The following is a 13,921-nucleotide window of genomic DNA, read 5'->3' on the forward strand; positions in this document are numbered from 1 at the left end:
ATAACTGCTGACTTCTCCACAGAAATGAAAGAAGTCAGAAAGTAATATATAAAATTAGTCTCTGAGAAAAAACTAATCAAGAATTCTGAGTAGAGGAACAAACACTTGAGCTCTCCGTGACTGCTACGAGGAGGCAAGAGAAGAAGCCTAAAGCCAGAAGCCTATTGTAGTCATGTAGTCCAGAAGTGACGGTGTTTTAGGCCAGGCTATAGTCATTTCTTTGCATGGGCTCTCAATTGCCTTTTTCAAAATCTCTCTTGAACGTGCTTGTTTGAAAGATTTCTAACTCTTCTTGGTAAAACAAGAGGTGAAGAATAACGGAAGTACAAGAGTCAAAGGACTGGATGAAGATCCATTTTGGGTCAAATAATAGTTGGAACTGGGGTAAATGAAATTTTAAAAATAGATCTGTATTGTAGAAATTATCTCATAATTCTAACACAAACATTTTTCCATTCTCTCAAAAACATTTCAAAGGAAGAAGGAACTGAATTAAATGAGTGATTAGATATAAGGAAAAGAGAAAACGTGAAGAAACCTGTGGTTTTCCGGTTTGAAGACAATGGTTCAATTTAGGAAACACATAATGACTCAGGTACAGAGAATAAATATAGGGTAGGCCTTAACGGGCTGTTAGTCTGATGTCAAGAAATGTTACAGTAACTTCCCCGTGTTAGGTAAGGAATGTACTGGGTGTGGACTATGTCAGCCAGTAAAGCTGAGTCATTACACCTGAAGTCATTGTGTATATCAATGAGGTACACCTGTCCCGACTGAGTTGGCTTAGCCTATATCAAAAGCAGCCCATGTCTAGAATTGCTCCAGTCTTACAAGGCAATGCTTAGAAGGGAATATTGGCACTTCCAAAGCTCTCATGAGGCTCTCACTCATTCAGATAAAATCATCTCAACTGTGAATCTGCTGTGAAGATTTTGAAAGCTGGAAACTTGCCTGGAAACTAACCTGGAAAATGTGACTCTCTGCCTGTATCCAGACCTTCATAACATCCTTCCATATTTCTGTATCTTTAAATATGCAAATGATTTTATTTACCCAAGCATCTGATGTCCCCATCCATCAGAGCCTCCTCTTGACATTTGTTAATACTGTAAATACTATCATTGCACAGACAATGGGATTCATGCAAGACCCCATGCCCATTGTAACTAAGTCTCTATGAGGAAACAGGACAATGAAGGGGAGAGGTATGATACTATGAGATAGCTAAAGCCCGTGGATTCATCTGTTCTCACACTGCTGTAAAGAAATACTTGAGACCGGCTGGATGCGGTCGCTCACGCCTGTAATCCCAGCACTTTGGGAGGCTTAGGCAGGCTGATCATTTGAGGATAGGAGTTTGAGACCAGCCTGGCCAACATGGAAACCCTGTCTCTACTAAAAATACAAAAATTAGCCAGGTGTGGGTGGCACACGCCTGTAATCCCAGCTACTCGGGAGGCTGAGGCAGGAGAATCGCTTGAACCCAGGAGGCAGAGGTTGCAGTGAGCCCAGATCACACCACTGCACTCCAGTCTGGGCTACAGAGTGAGACTCTGTCTCAAAAAAAAAAAAAAAAAAAAAAAAAAAAAAAAAAAAAAAAAAAAAGACGACGACGACTTACCTTCTTTACAATTTTTAATTGAATTTTTATTGAAGAATGTTTTACATACACAAAAGCACATTGTCTCAAATGCAGACCTAGTTGACTTTTCACACACCAAACACACCCATGTAACACCACCCAGATGAAGAAACAAAACATTCCCAGGACTTTCAAAGCCTTCCTCATACTCCCATCCCGGGGGGAAATTGCTATTTTGACTTAAACACTATGAATTACTTTTGCCTGTTTTTATACATTACATGCATGAAACAAAACAGTATGGACATCTTTTATATCTGGCATCTTTCACTAAACACTTTCTGTTTTGAAATTCGTCTGTATAATCATTCATTTCATTGTTGTGGTATATTTCATCATGTGATGTATCACCATTAATTTATCCTCTACTACTCACGAGCATTTTGATCATTTCCAGTTCGGGGTTATTGCAAATAGGGCTGCTATAAACATTCTAATACATGTCCATAGTTGAATAGATATAGATGCATGTTTTTATTATACTTTATATTCTAGGGTACATGTGCACAACATGTAGGTTTGTTACATATGTATATGTGTGCCATGTTGGTGTGCTGCACCCGTTAACTCGTCATTTACATTAGATATATCTCCTAATGCTATCCCTCCCCTAGCCCCCTACCCCACAACAGGCCCCAGTGTGTGATGTTCCCCGTCCTGTGTCCAAGTGTTGTCATTGTTCAATTCCCACCTATGAGTGAGAACATGCGGTGTTTGGTTTTCTGTTCTTGCGATAGTTTGCTGAGAATGATGGTTTCCAGCTGCAATAGATGCATTTTTGAGAGGTAATCTCTAGGGGTAGAATTGCTGGATCATAGAGTAGACATATGTCCAGTTTAGTTGCCAAAGAATTTTGTAAGGCAGTTGGACCAATTTATACTTTCACCAGCAGGTTTTCAGAGTTACGGTTGGGATACATTTTTACTAATACTTGATATTTTATCATTTTAGCTATTCTTCTGAGTATGAATTCTGAAATTGTACTTTGTGTTTGGTTTTAATTTACCTAATGACTAATGAAGTTAACCAAGTTTTCTTATGGCTATAAACCAATTGGATATCATTTTTTGTGAAGGTTCTTCAGGTCTTTTTCCATTCTCTTGGTGGGTTGATTATCTTTTCAAATTTATTTGTAAAAGTTCTTTATATTTGGGGGGCACAAGCCCTTAGTTTGACATGAGTTTTGCAAATAGTGCTTTCCAGATTGTAGCTTGCCTTTCACTCTCTTACTGGTGTCCATATTAGTGTTCTAGGGCTGCCATGACAAAATATCAAAGACCTAGGGGGATTAAACAATAGAGTTTTGTTGTTTTTTTATTCTCACAGTTCTGGGGCAGGGAGTCTGGGATCAAGGTGTGAGCATGCTTGTTTTCTTCCGTGCCTCTCTCCTTGGCTTGCAGATGGCCACCTTCTGGCTGTGCTATTACATGATCTTTACTCTGCATGTCCACATGTCTGGTGTTTCTCTCTGTGTCCAAATTTCCTCTTTTCTTCTGAGGACACCAGCCAGATTGCATTAAGGTTTAATTTTAAAACCACATCTTAGCTTCATTACCTCTTTAAAGACCTTATCTTCAAATATGGTTACATTCTGATGTACTGGGGGTTAAGACTTCAACAACATATGAATTTCGGAATGGGACACAATTCAGCATATCTCAGTGTCTTTCTTTTTTGAGATATTATTGACACACCATAGAGTTCACCATTTTAAAGTATACAATTCATAATATTATGCAACCATCAACACTGATTCCAGAAAATTTGTATCATCCCACAAAGACACGGCACACAAATTTGGTGTCCTATAGTACACCTTTTAATGTAAAGAGACAAATTCCCACATCCTTTCAATGCTAATACCCCAAAGTGAACATGAGGTGTATGTTACATATACATTTACCCATTGCACATGTGCTCAACCTGCTCATAAATAGGTATAGCTTTGCCCCCAAACTGACTATATTAGTTCGTACTCCCACTGCTATAAAGAAATACCTGAGACTGGGTAGTTTATAAAGAAAAGAGGTTTAATTGGCTTATGGTTCTGCAGACTGTACAGAAAGCATGGCAGTATCTGCTTCTGGGGAGCCACAAGGAGTTTTTAGTCATGGCGGAAGGCACAGGGGGAGCAGGCCTCTTACATGGCAGGAACAAGGGGAAGAGAGAGTCAGGAGGTCCTATACACTTTTAAACAACCAGATCTCATGAGAACTCACTCACTATACATTACCAAGTTGGGGGATGGTGCTAAACCATTCACGAGAACTCCACCCCCATGATCCAGTCACCTCCCACCAGGCCCCACCTCCAACACTGGGGATTACAATTCAACATGAAATTTGGTGGGGACACACATCCAAACCATATCACCTGCTGAGTGTATATGACTCTATTATGTAATATGGACCCTGTCAGACATAAACCCCAACCTACTCTTTCCTTCTTTGAAGAGAGATCACCTTCAGTCCATGCCAGATACTATTTCTTCACAGTTTGCAAACTGTTATCACCAATAAATCTCTCTTTTCTACTACTTAGCCATCCTGCTGGTCTTTTGGATGACAATGTGAAGGTCCAGTCTGGCATTGTCAGTCATATATCTCTCTGTTAACTCAAAAATTTAGTTAAAGTCTGCTCTGCAACCTCCTGTGTGACTGCTATTTTGAGAAAATTTTTAAAACAGGGGCAGCAGGGGAATGTCTTCTACCGTTGATCAAGATGCAGTGGAGAAGCAGCGACCAGCCACAGAAGGTAAGCGGGAGTGAGCATGAGATTTCAGAGGAGGCAAATAGTGGAAGAGTTAGTGACTTGTCAGAAATATAAAGCTCCCAATACCCAGCAATATAAGGGTAACACATGTGGATGAACCCTGAAGAGCTCTGCTCGGCCCCCACGGGTCCCTTTTATCATTTCTGTGCTGCAGGCATCTGGGTGCTGTTGCAAAGCAGAATGAGAGCCCCATTTCTTTGCCTCAAATTGGAGCAAATTTTGAGGAATAGTTTATAGCCCAAAGTTCCCCTTTGGGATAAAGCTATGCTGCTACCTTCCTCTCCTTAGGATGGTCCCTGATAGCCCTGCAGGGGCCCTTCCCTTTCCAGTCTTGCCACCACCCCTCCCTTTCCTGTTTTTCCCAGTAACGCTTCCTGAATACATTACTAACACATGGTTCCTCTTCTCAGCGTCTACTTCTGAGGAATCTGACCTAAAAGAGACACCAAAGTCATTTAAGTTAAAATATTAAAGAGTGATCACATTGAACTGAAAGATTTGGGTATGCCCAAGAGGAGCCTTGTGTTACACATAGATTAAGCTTTCAAACACTTTCGAACTTGTTATTATTGGGTGAAAGGGATGTCAAACAAAACCAAATACCCCTTAAATAAAAGTGGAAACAAGAAGTTACTCTAGAGAAATACTAGTAATCAAATAGGGTGAGCATGGAGGAGACTCAGAAGAAGATGGCATTATTTGATCTGATACAGGTCAGGAAGAATAAAAAATGAAAATGTAGGGTAAATATTTTTCAGATAAAGGACGCGCTCGGCGCGGTGGCTCACGCCTGTAATCCCAGCACTTTGGGAGGCCGAGGCGGGCGGATCACAAGGTCAGGAGATCGAGACCACGGTGAAACCCCGTCTCTACTCAAAATACAAAAAATTAGCCGGGCGCGGTTGTGGGCACCTGTAGTCCCAGCTACTCCGGAGGCTGAGCCAGGAGAATGGCTGGAACCCGGGAGGCGGAGCTTGCAGTGAGCTGTAATCGCGCCACTGCATTCCAGCCTGGGCGACAGACCGAGACTCCGTCTCAAAAAAAAAAAAAAAAAAAAGGACGCAAGTATGTGTTTTTTTGAGGACAACATACACAATAAAGTAGAAAAGTAAGTTAATCAGAGAAATATCAGAGAATGACTTGCAGAGAGCCCTAATTTTTCATTACTCAGAAATCACAGTGAAAACAAAGATAATTTGATTTTTGGTAGGTAATTATTTATTCAGCCAGTCCACCAAATCCAGGAAAGCAGGAACTTAAACTGAACTAAGACAAAAATTATGAATTGTTTCATATGATCAGTGTCACTAAGAATATTAGTGAATTCTCTTAAACACAGATATGTTTCCCCAGGAAATAATAGTACTTGAGAAACATAGAATTGCTAAAGAGAGAAATGTAACTGTTTCTCTGTTTTGTGGGGAAAGGGAAGGAAAAATCGATGTACTGGTTTCTAACTGGTGTTGTTCCTCTTCAAGTTTCACGTGTGTTCCAGTCGTTTAATCTCCAGAGACAGCTTATACACCTCCAGGGTCATTTTCTAATCCTCTGGGTGTGGAAGACACTGCATGAGTTTTCTACCTGCAAGCACTGACTCACAACCTTCAGAGGTTACCTAAATGAAATAAAGCAATCGTTTTCGAGAGGCTTCTCTCCAAACTAAATCCGAAGATGTAAGATTTTTTCTGGATGTATCACTGATGACCACAAAATTGGAATATCAAAACCCTCCTCAGGACGGATGAATAAAATCCCAACGAAACTAGGGTCTCAGCAAAGTGTTCTCCCTTGGCTGTCAGGCAGCAATCAGTAGCTGGTGAAGCAGGGAAGGAACAGCACTGCAGACAACACCCAGGGGGCCTCCTTAGGGGCAACAGGAGGGACAGTTCTGATGGGCACATCTGAAATGAAGCAAAAGCATGACATTTCTTGTAGACAGTATAAGGCTGGGGATCAGGTCAGCTGGATCTATGAGACCTTCCTATCTGGGGGTGTGGTCCTTCTTGAGCTTGCCTTAACAAGCACACCAAAGTGCTTAGAAGGTGACGGTGCTAATTCTGTAAGTGATGTGTCCGAAATAAATCCGGCCAAAAGTCACATCTCATTGGTGTTGGCTAGGACAGTGCTTTGGAGGAGACTATCATTTTTAGAATGGGATAGGATGCCCTGAAATGTGTGCCACTTTTGTAACCCCCAGTGTTGGAGGTAGGGCCTGGTGGGAGGTGATTGGACCATGGGAGTGGAGTTCTCGTGAATGGTTTAGCACCATCCCCCCACTTGGTACTGTACAGTGAGTATGATTCTCAGAATAAGATTTTATAATAGTAAGAATATTGAGAGTTATGAAACACTGATAAATTATACCTGGATGGGATGCTGAGAGTTGTTCTTTACCTCCATTTATTTATGATTATAACAATAAGATTAATAATAAGGCTAATAATGCTATTACACATACTACATGTCAACGTAAGTACTAATGCAAAACATTATTACCTCGATTTTGCTAAAGAGAAAAATTAGGTACAGATAATTTGTGTGACTTGTCTAATATTGCACAGCCTTTGGGTGGCATGATTATGATGTAAACCTAGGCACTGTGGTCCTAGAGTCAGAGTTTTCAAAATTAGTACAGTATCACCAAACCTTGATCTTTTCATGGTCCTAAGTATGTAATTTTTATTCTCATATTCTTAATATTTTGCTGTGTTAAATGGAGGCAGTGGTGGGGAATTAGCTCCTTGAGTTGCTATTAATAGATTAGTTAAAAAAAAAAAAAAAAAAAAAAAAAAAAAAAGGTTGACCCTATCCTTTTGGTTGACCAAAAATCTCCTATCAGGTCAACTTCATTATGAGAAGGTGGGAGCACACGTGAGGTTCTAATGGAGACATCAAATACTTGCAGTATGTTGCGAATTTACCCATAGGATTCCTCATTTAAACTTAAGTAGATGCCCACTAAAATTTTGCCAAATCCTCACTGACGCTCTCAAATTAAAAATTGTATCTCTAAGTCCACTAACAGAACCCTGTATACACAGACACTTGAATTATAATGAAGGTCACACTGCAGAGTTGTGTGGAAACTATAGTTTATTAAATAAGTGGTATATGGTTAATTGAATAGCCATTGGAGAAGAACAAACTTTAACCACTACTTTCCACCATAAACACACAGGAATTCCAAGTGATTTGGAGATACTAATGTGAAAGGTTAAAACAACAAAGCTCTGGAAAATAACATAAGGAAATATTTTTTGTGATCTTGCTACAGGCAAATATTTCTTAAACAGGATATGAAAGGTGTCAACATCAAGGAAAAAAATTATAAATAGAACTAAATTAGAATTTATAACTTCTATTTATCAAAATTTGAACACTCATACACTGCTCGTGGAAATTTAAATTGTTGCAATCACCTTTGAACAAAATTTGGCATTATCTACTAAAGATGAATATATGGCTGGGTGGTGTGGTGGCTCACATCTGTAATCCCACACTTTGGGAGTCCGAGGCAGGTAAAGGAGGATCACTTGAGCCCGGGAGTTCAAGACCAGCCTGGGCAACAACGAAAGACCCTATCTCTACAAAAAACTTTAAAAAAATTAAGCAGGTATGGTGGTGCATGCTTGTAGTCCCGGCTACTCAGGAAGCTGAGGCAGGAAGATCCCTTGAACCCAGGAGTTGGAGGTTACAGTGAGCTATAATCATGCCACTACACTTCAGCCTGGGTGACAAAATGAGAACTTGTCTCAAAAAAAAAAAAAAGAAATGAATATATGCATACTCTATGAAATAGTAATCCCACTTTTAAGTTTATTCCCAACAGAAATATTTGCACGTTTGTATCAAGAATCATGTGCAAGAATGTTCATAAGAGCATTGTTCATGATAGCCTATAACACGAAAATCCTAAACTTTTATAAGATACATAAAATGTGTTATGTTTATCCAAAGATTATACAACAACGAAAATAAATAAGCTATCACCCCATGCAAGAACACACAGATGATTTTCAAAAACATAATACTGAGTGAAGAAGACAGGCACAAAAGAATACATACATGATGTCCTTTATATTAAAAGTAATGGCAAAAATCGCAATGACTTTTGCACCAACCTAAATATAATGCTAAAAAGTTGATAAAACTAGTCTGTGATGCTAGAGGTGAGACTAGTTGGGAAGGAGAGTTGGGGAGTCACTGGGAGAGGGCACACGGGACACTTCTGGGATGCTGGTAGTGGTGATGCTTCTTGAGTGGTAGTTTGTCATGGTGGGTTCACTTTGTGATAATTTATTGACCTGTACACCTAAGTGTTGGGGTCTGCATGTTTCCTAAACAAAGGAATGAACACACAAGACAACACAGGACAAGACAAACATGGCAGCCACCCCGAGCAGCACGCTCTGCTTTATTTTACACACGCTTGTGGAATTTTACCATGTCACAAGACATGAGTTGTTTTTATGTCATAAGTTGTTTTTCTGACCTTTCCCTAACTTTCTGAATTCTCAAGATGCTTAAACATTAACGAGTTCCCAGAGTCTGCTGTTTGCGGCTGACTCTTTTGTTCTTCCTGTTTGCAGAGAAGAAATGTCATGCTTTGTTTGCAAGAGCATAACTATCGGGAACATCTTGTTTGCAAGCACGTGGTCCTCTACACCTAAGATTTGGACATAGTGTTGTAGTATGTTATATTTAAATTAAAACTTTTATTTAAGCAAAAAGTGGCCTTCCAGATGACCTTTGGAAAGATACATTGATAAAAGTGGTGTTCAAGAGTGATAAACTGTGATCATTCTTGCTATTAAAACATTGTACCATGTGTATATATTATTTACACAAATTGAATAAATAAATAAAGTGTACATTTCTAAGTGCTGCCTCTGTCTAGGAGGAGACTCTCGTTTGACTTTTCATAGAGGCTTTACCTTCTTAGCAAAGGCCCTCAGTAAGGTCGGAGTTAACCTTTACATTGAAGGGCTGGAGCCGACCAATGTGAATTTCTGCAGGTGACTTCAGCCTCTCCAATTAGAACATATCCATCATCACAGTGATAGTGCACCAGAGTAGTAGAGAATAAAAATGATCTCGCATCTCCATAGGACCCATGGCCAATGGGAGGAACCATTCTGCAAACTTGAATGGTCAGAGAGAAGGTAGAGGAGAATGAGTTAGAGTTTCATTTAATGAACAATTCAGTGAGCGACCCTTCTCATTACACAGAACTAGGTCATTAACTTATTGTACTGCTGATGTACATTTCATCTCCTTGACAAAATCCATAAACTTTTACACTGTTCATGGACTTTTGGGTACAAAAGCATTAATTTAGCCACAGGAAGTTACTCCAAAACAGAATCATATTCAGTAATCATGAGGCTAAATAAAAAGAAAGACCACAAATTAATTTTCAAAAAGCAGACAGTGCAATTTAAAAACGGCCGAGAGACTTGAATAGATGCTCCTATGAAGGGGCTATACAAATTGTCAACAGACATATTAATAGCTGCTTATTCCCATGGATCATCAGGAAATACAAATAAAAGCCACAATGACAAATCACTACACACTCACCACAGAATGTCTACGATTGAAAAGTATTATCATACCAAAGTTTTCATGAGTAGTACACAATGGAACTCCAATGAACTACCTAAGGAAATATAAATTGGTACAGCCACTTCCAAAAACATTTGTGGTTATCTCCTAGAACCTGGCAATTAAAATCTTGGGTATTTTCTTGGCAGAAATACACAAACATGTACACTATAAGACAAGCTCAGAAATGTTTTGAGCAACATTATTTGTAATGTGCCCAAACATGAAAGAGCCTAAAAATCCATCAACTCTAGAATAGGTAAGTAAATTATAATCCATTCAACTGATGGAGTACTATACAGCAATAAAAATGAATGAGATACTATTTACAAAAAAATGGGTGAATCTCACAAATACATTGAGCAAAGCCAATAGACCATTAACGTATAATTCTATTCCATTTTTAAAGCTTTTAAAAATTCAAAACTAAGCTACAGAACAAGTGTAAATAAGATGAGGAAATGATTACTCTTCAAGTCAGGATGATGGCTACATTTGAAGAAGGATGAAGTGGCAAATGGGAGGGCCCCCCATGGGACTTCTGGGGGCTGGCAATGTCCTACATCTCTACCTGGGTGAGATTTTCATTAAGTGTTTGATTTTTGATGAATCATGTTGCTGTACATTTTCACTTTGTATACTTTTCTACATGTGTGATATATTCTAATAAGCTTTTTAAAAAAGAGTTGATTATCTTTGAAAATGGGTAGAGAAAAAAATAAAAATTAATAAAAAAATTTAAAAATAAAAAATAAAAAGGAAAATGGGTAGAGAGTGAATGAATCCAGATGAGTCCCCACCTCTTCCAAATACCACCCCATCCACAAAGAGAATGTTTTGTCATTTTGCAATTTTTGGATAGAGGTTTGTTGAAACAATGCAAAACAATGGCATATTTGGAAGTAAGAAATATGCAAAGAGCACTTTAGGAAGTTGAGGCAGGCAGATCACTTGAGGTCAGGAGTTCGAGACCAGCATGGCCAACATGGCAAAACCCTGTCTCTACTAAAAATACAAAAATTAGTGTGGTGGAGCACGCCCATAATCCAGCTACTCAGGAGACCGAGGCACGAGAATCGCTTGAACCTGGAAGGTGGAGGTTGTAGTGAACTGAGATCATGCCACTGCACTCCAGCCTGGGCGACAGAGCAAGGCTCCACCTCAAAAAAAAGAAAGAAATATGCAATATTGAGTTGTTCAGTTAGCCTATCAGAAAAGGAATGATCTATAGTGCCAAAAGTTTTGCAGACAAGATTTAGTGCAATTTAATAAATTTAGAGCACTGAGTATGTTGATAAAGCACCACACTAAGGGAGGATTTCCTGTTAGGACTGAATCTAAGTTAAAGCTGTTTCCAACTTATTTGCTAAAAAGCAAATTAAAACTGCTGGCTCCTTTCTCATGGATTCCATCCTCACAAAGTACTACTCCTCCACGTGTGCACTGTTCTCAGGCACTCTCACCTGTTCAGTGTTCTCCTATTAAGCCATGTGCATTCTCACTTCTGTGACTTTTCTTCTGCCATTTGCCCTACTACAATGCTCTCTGCCTTTCCCCACATGCAGTCCTGGCACACGGTGATCATTCCTGCCTGTGGTTGCCTATGGCGCTCAATAGGAATGATATTTTGAGTTCTTAGCCACTTGCATTTTATATATGTTTATCATATATTTATTCTACAGAAAAGGAAACGCAACCTTAGAGATGTCAGTTATTCTGCATAAGATCACAGCTACTAAGTGCCAGTGACATGAATCAGACTCAGGGATTAAACTCAGGCTTCTCTCAGTTCAAAACCCATTGCTCCTTCTTAGAATACTACTATTTTCTGCTCTCTATAGCAAGCACTGGGTAAGTACTTTATGTGGCAGCTTTGGCGGTTTAAAAGGCTGTAAAATGGAAGTTTTGGCTGAAAAACAATATTCTTGTTATTTGCAAAGTCAAGTAACCCTCTCTCACTGACAAAGTAGGTGACTCAGAACCGGTTAGAAAGCTCTTATCTCCCTCACCTAAATCAAAAACAATGAAATGACAGGAACAGAAGATATTTTAAGGATAATATTTGGGAAGGATTTTTTTTTTATAGTGAAGCTTTTGTTATCCTGTGACCCCATTCCATCACTTTCATGAGGAAAATGTGTGGGTGCACTTTTCCTTCACATTAAGAAAGGGACTCTAAGAAGCCCACTGAAAAGCCTAATATGGCTCCTCTCAGTTTGGACAGGGGGACACAGTGGATTAGTGTTGGACTCCTGCCAGGGAAATCTAAAATGCAAAAGATGGGCTGTCCAGTGGCTCTGATAGTGGGAACAAATGAAAGATCTCTGCTGCTTTGAGATTGACCTATACTCCTGATGGTATTCAGAAAAACGGATGGGTGAGTACTTCCAGGGAATTAGAAATCAGATGCATGAGAAAGTCATTCATGGTGGAGTTGTCTTCAGGCCTGTCTAAAAGAGCCACGAGTGTGGGAGGAAGACCTCAGTAAAAACAAAATAAAACAAAAACGAAACCTCTAGGCGTCACCAGATATCAAGGAGATAGGAAAGAGCAAGTGGTCAACCAGATCGGAGATGGGTTTGACCACACCCAGGGAATTGTTAACAGATTCACAGTGAAGGCAGAGGACCCCATCCCCACCCCTCCACACACACAAAATACAAGAGAAAGAGCAAGTCTGATGCACCCAGGAGGCCAAGGATTAGCTCAAGTCAAACATTGTTTCTCTCACCTCTTCTCCCAAAGTTTCAACTCAGGGGAGCTCAGAAAGCATAGCAACAGTCAGTCCAAAGGAAATGTTTGTTTTTGTAGCGAGGAATAGAAATTCACCTGTATATAAGTCCACAGCTTCCACACAGCCTTTCCTAACCCTCAGTTTAAACACCTCCATAGAAATAGAAAACATAGCTTTTAATTTTTATAAATAAATAAATACATATGTAGAACTCTTTGCTAGGCTTTTTGGGTAATATTAAGGGACATATTGCAATGTATTTGAAAAGTTAAACCATAGCCATGTAAATAGTCATACCATAGAACCAGTCACCCAAGTGCCAGAAGATTCGGACAGAAAAGGAGTTCTATAGGAGAAGGTGGTGACAGAACAGAAGACTGGATTATCAAGGGAAGACTTGGGTGGGTAAAGTTGAGTCATTGAAAAAATGGGAGAGGCAGAATATACCGAGGCAATAGGCAAGTCTGGCATCAGATGGCTGTTGCAAGAGAAGTGGGAGGTAGGATCAGAAAGGGAGGCTCAGATTGACAAGACATTAAGCACCCTTTCAGGGGGTTGGGATCAGAAGTAATGGGAAGATTTGGGGGATCAGAAGAGAAAGGAAAAAATAAGGAGGAACATGGAGAAATAATTCAAAGACTCATTGACAGATTGGAGAAAGTCTTCCTCCATTACCTCAGAGTATAAGAAGGGAACTCAGAGGTGGAGTTGGTCTCTTTATCCTGTACTGACACTGTTACCTAAATTAACACCATCCCTCAATAGTTTTCATGCTTCTGATGTGAAGAATTATCTTCCAAATACAGTTTCTTCCTTAATAAATCATGCTTTCCTCCTCAATGATCAAAAAAGCATGGCTTCCACCCTTTATACAATCTACCAGCTCCCAGGGGAGCACCCAGCTATTGTTTTGGGGTCAAGATTTCCCCCCTAAACCATCCAAATCCTCCATTTTTGATACCATGATAGCTGTTTCAGGGATTATGTTTATAAATATTTTAACGTGTTATAAAAATTAGTTCTCTCAAGATAAGAAACAAAGTTGGCTAGTGACAGGGAAAACTACAACTTTGCTAAAAGGACATTCTATTTAAATAATATAACAATCATTAATTTCCATAACAACAACTCTTCAACCAGTTCTGGCAAGTTCTCGCAATCTCATACAT

General features: G+C 39.5%; 1 protein-coding gene and 1 long non-coding RNA gene across 2 annotated transcripts in view; both read right to left on the reverse strand.

Annotated features, from left to right (window-relative positions):
• CD55 (CD55 molecule (Cromer blood group)) overlaps window positions 1-13,921 on the reverse strand; it is a 146,327-nt gene that overhangs the window by 130,356 nt on the left and 2,050 nt on the right. The window lies entirely within an intron of this gene.
• The window catches only part of LOC140710249 (uncharacterized), a 97,663-nt gene that overhangs the window by 82,371 nt on the left and 1,371 nt on the right, over window positions 1-13,921 (reverse strand). The gene's annotated exons all lie outside the window — the stretch shown is intronic.

This window comes from Chlorocebus sabaeus, chromosome 25 (assembly GCF_047675955.1).
Source record: "Chlorocebus sabaeus isolate Y175 chromosome 25, mChlSab1.0.hap1, whole genome shotgun sequence".
Taxonomy (NCBI): domain Eukaryota; kingdom Metazoa; phylum Chordata; class Mammalia; order Primates; family Cercopithecidae; genus Chlorocebus; species Chlorocebus sabaeus.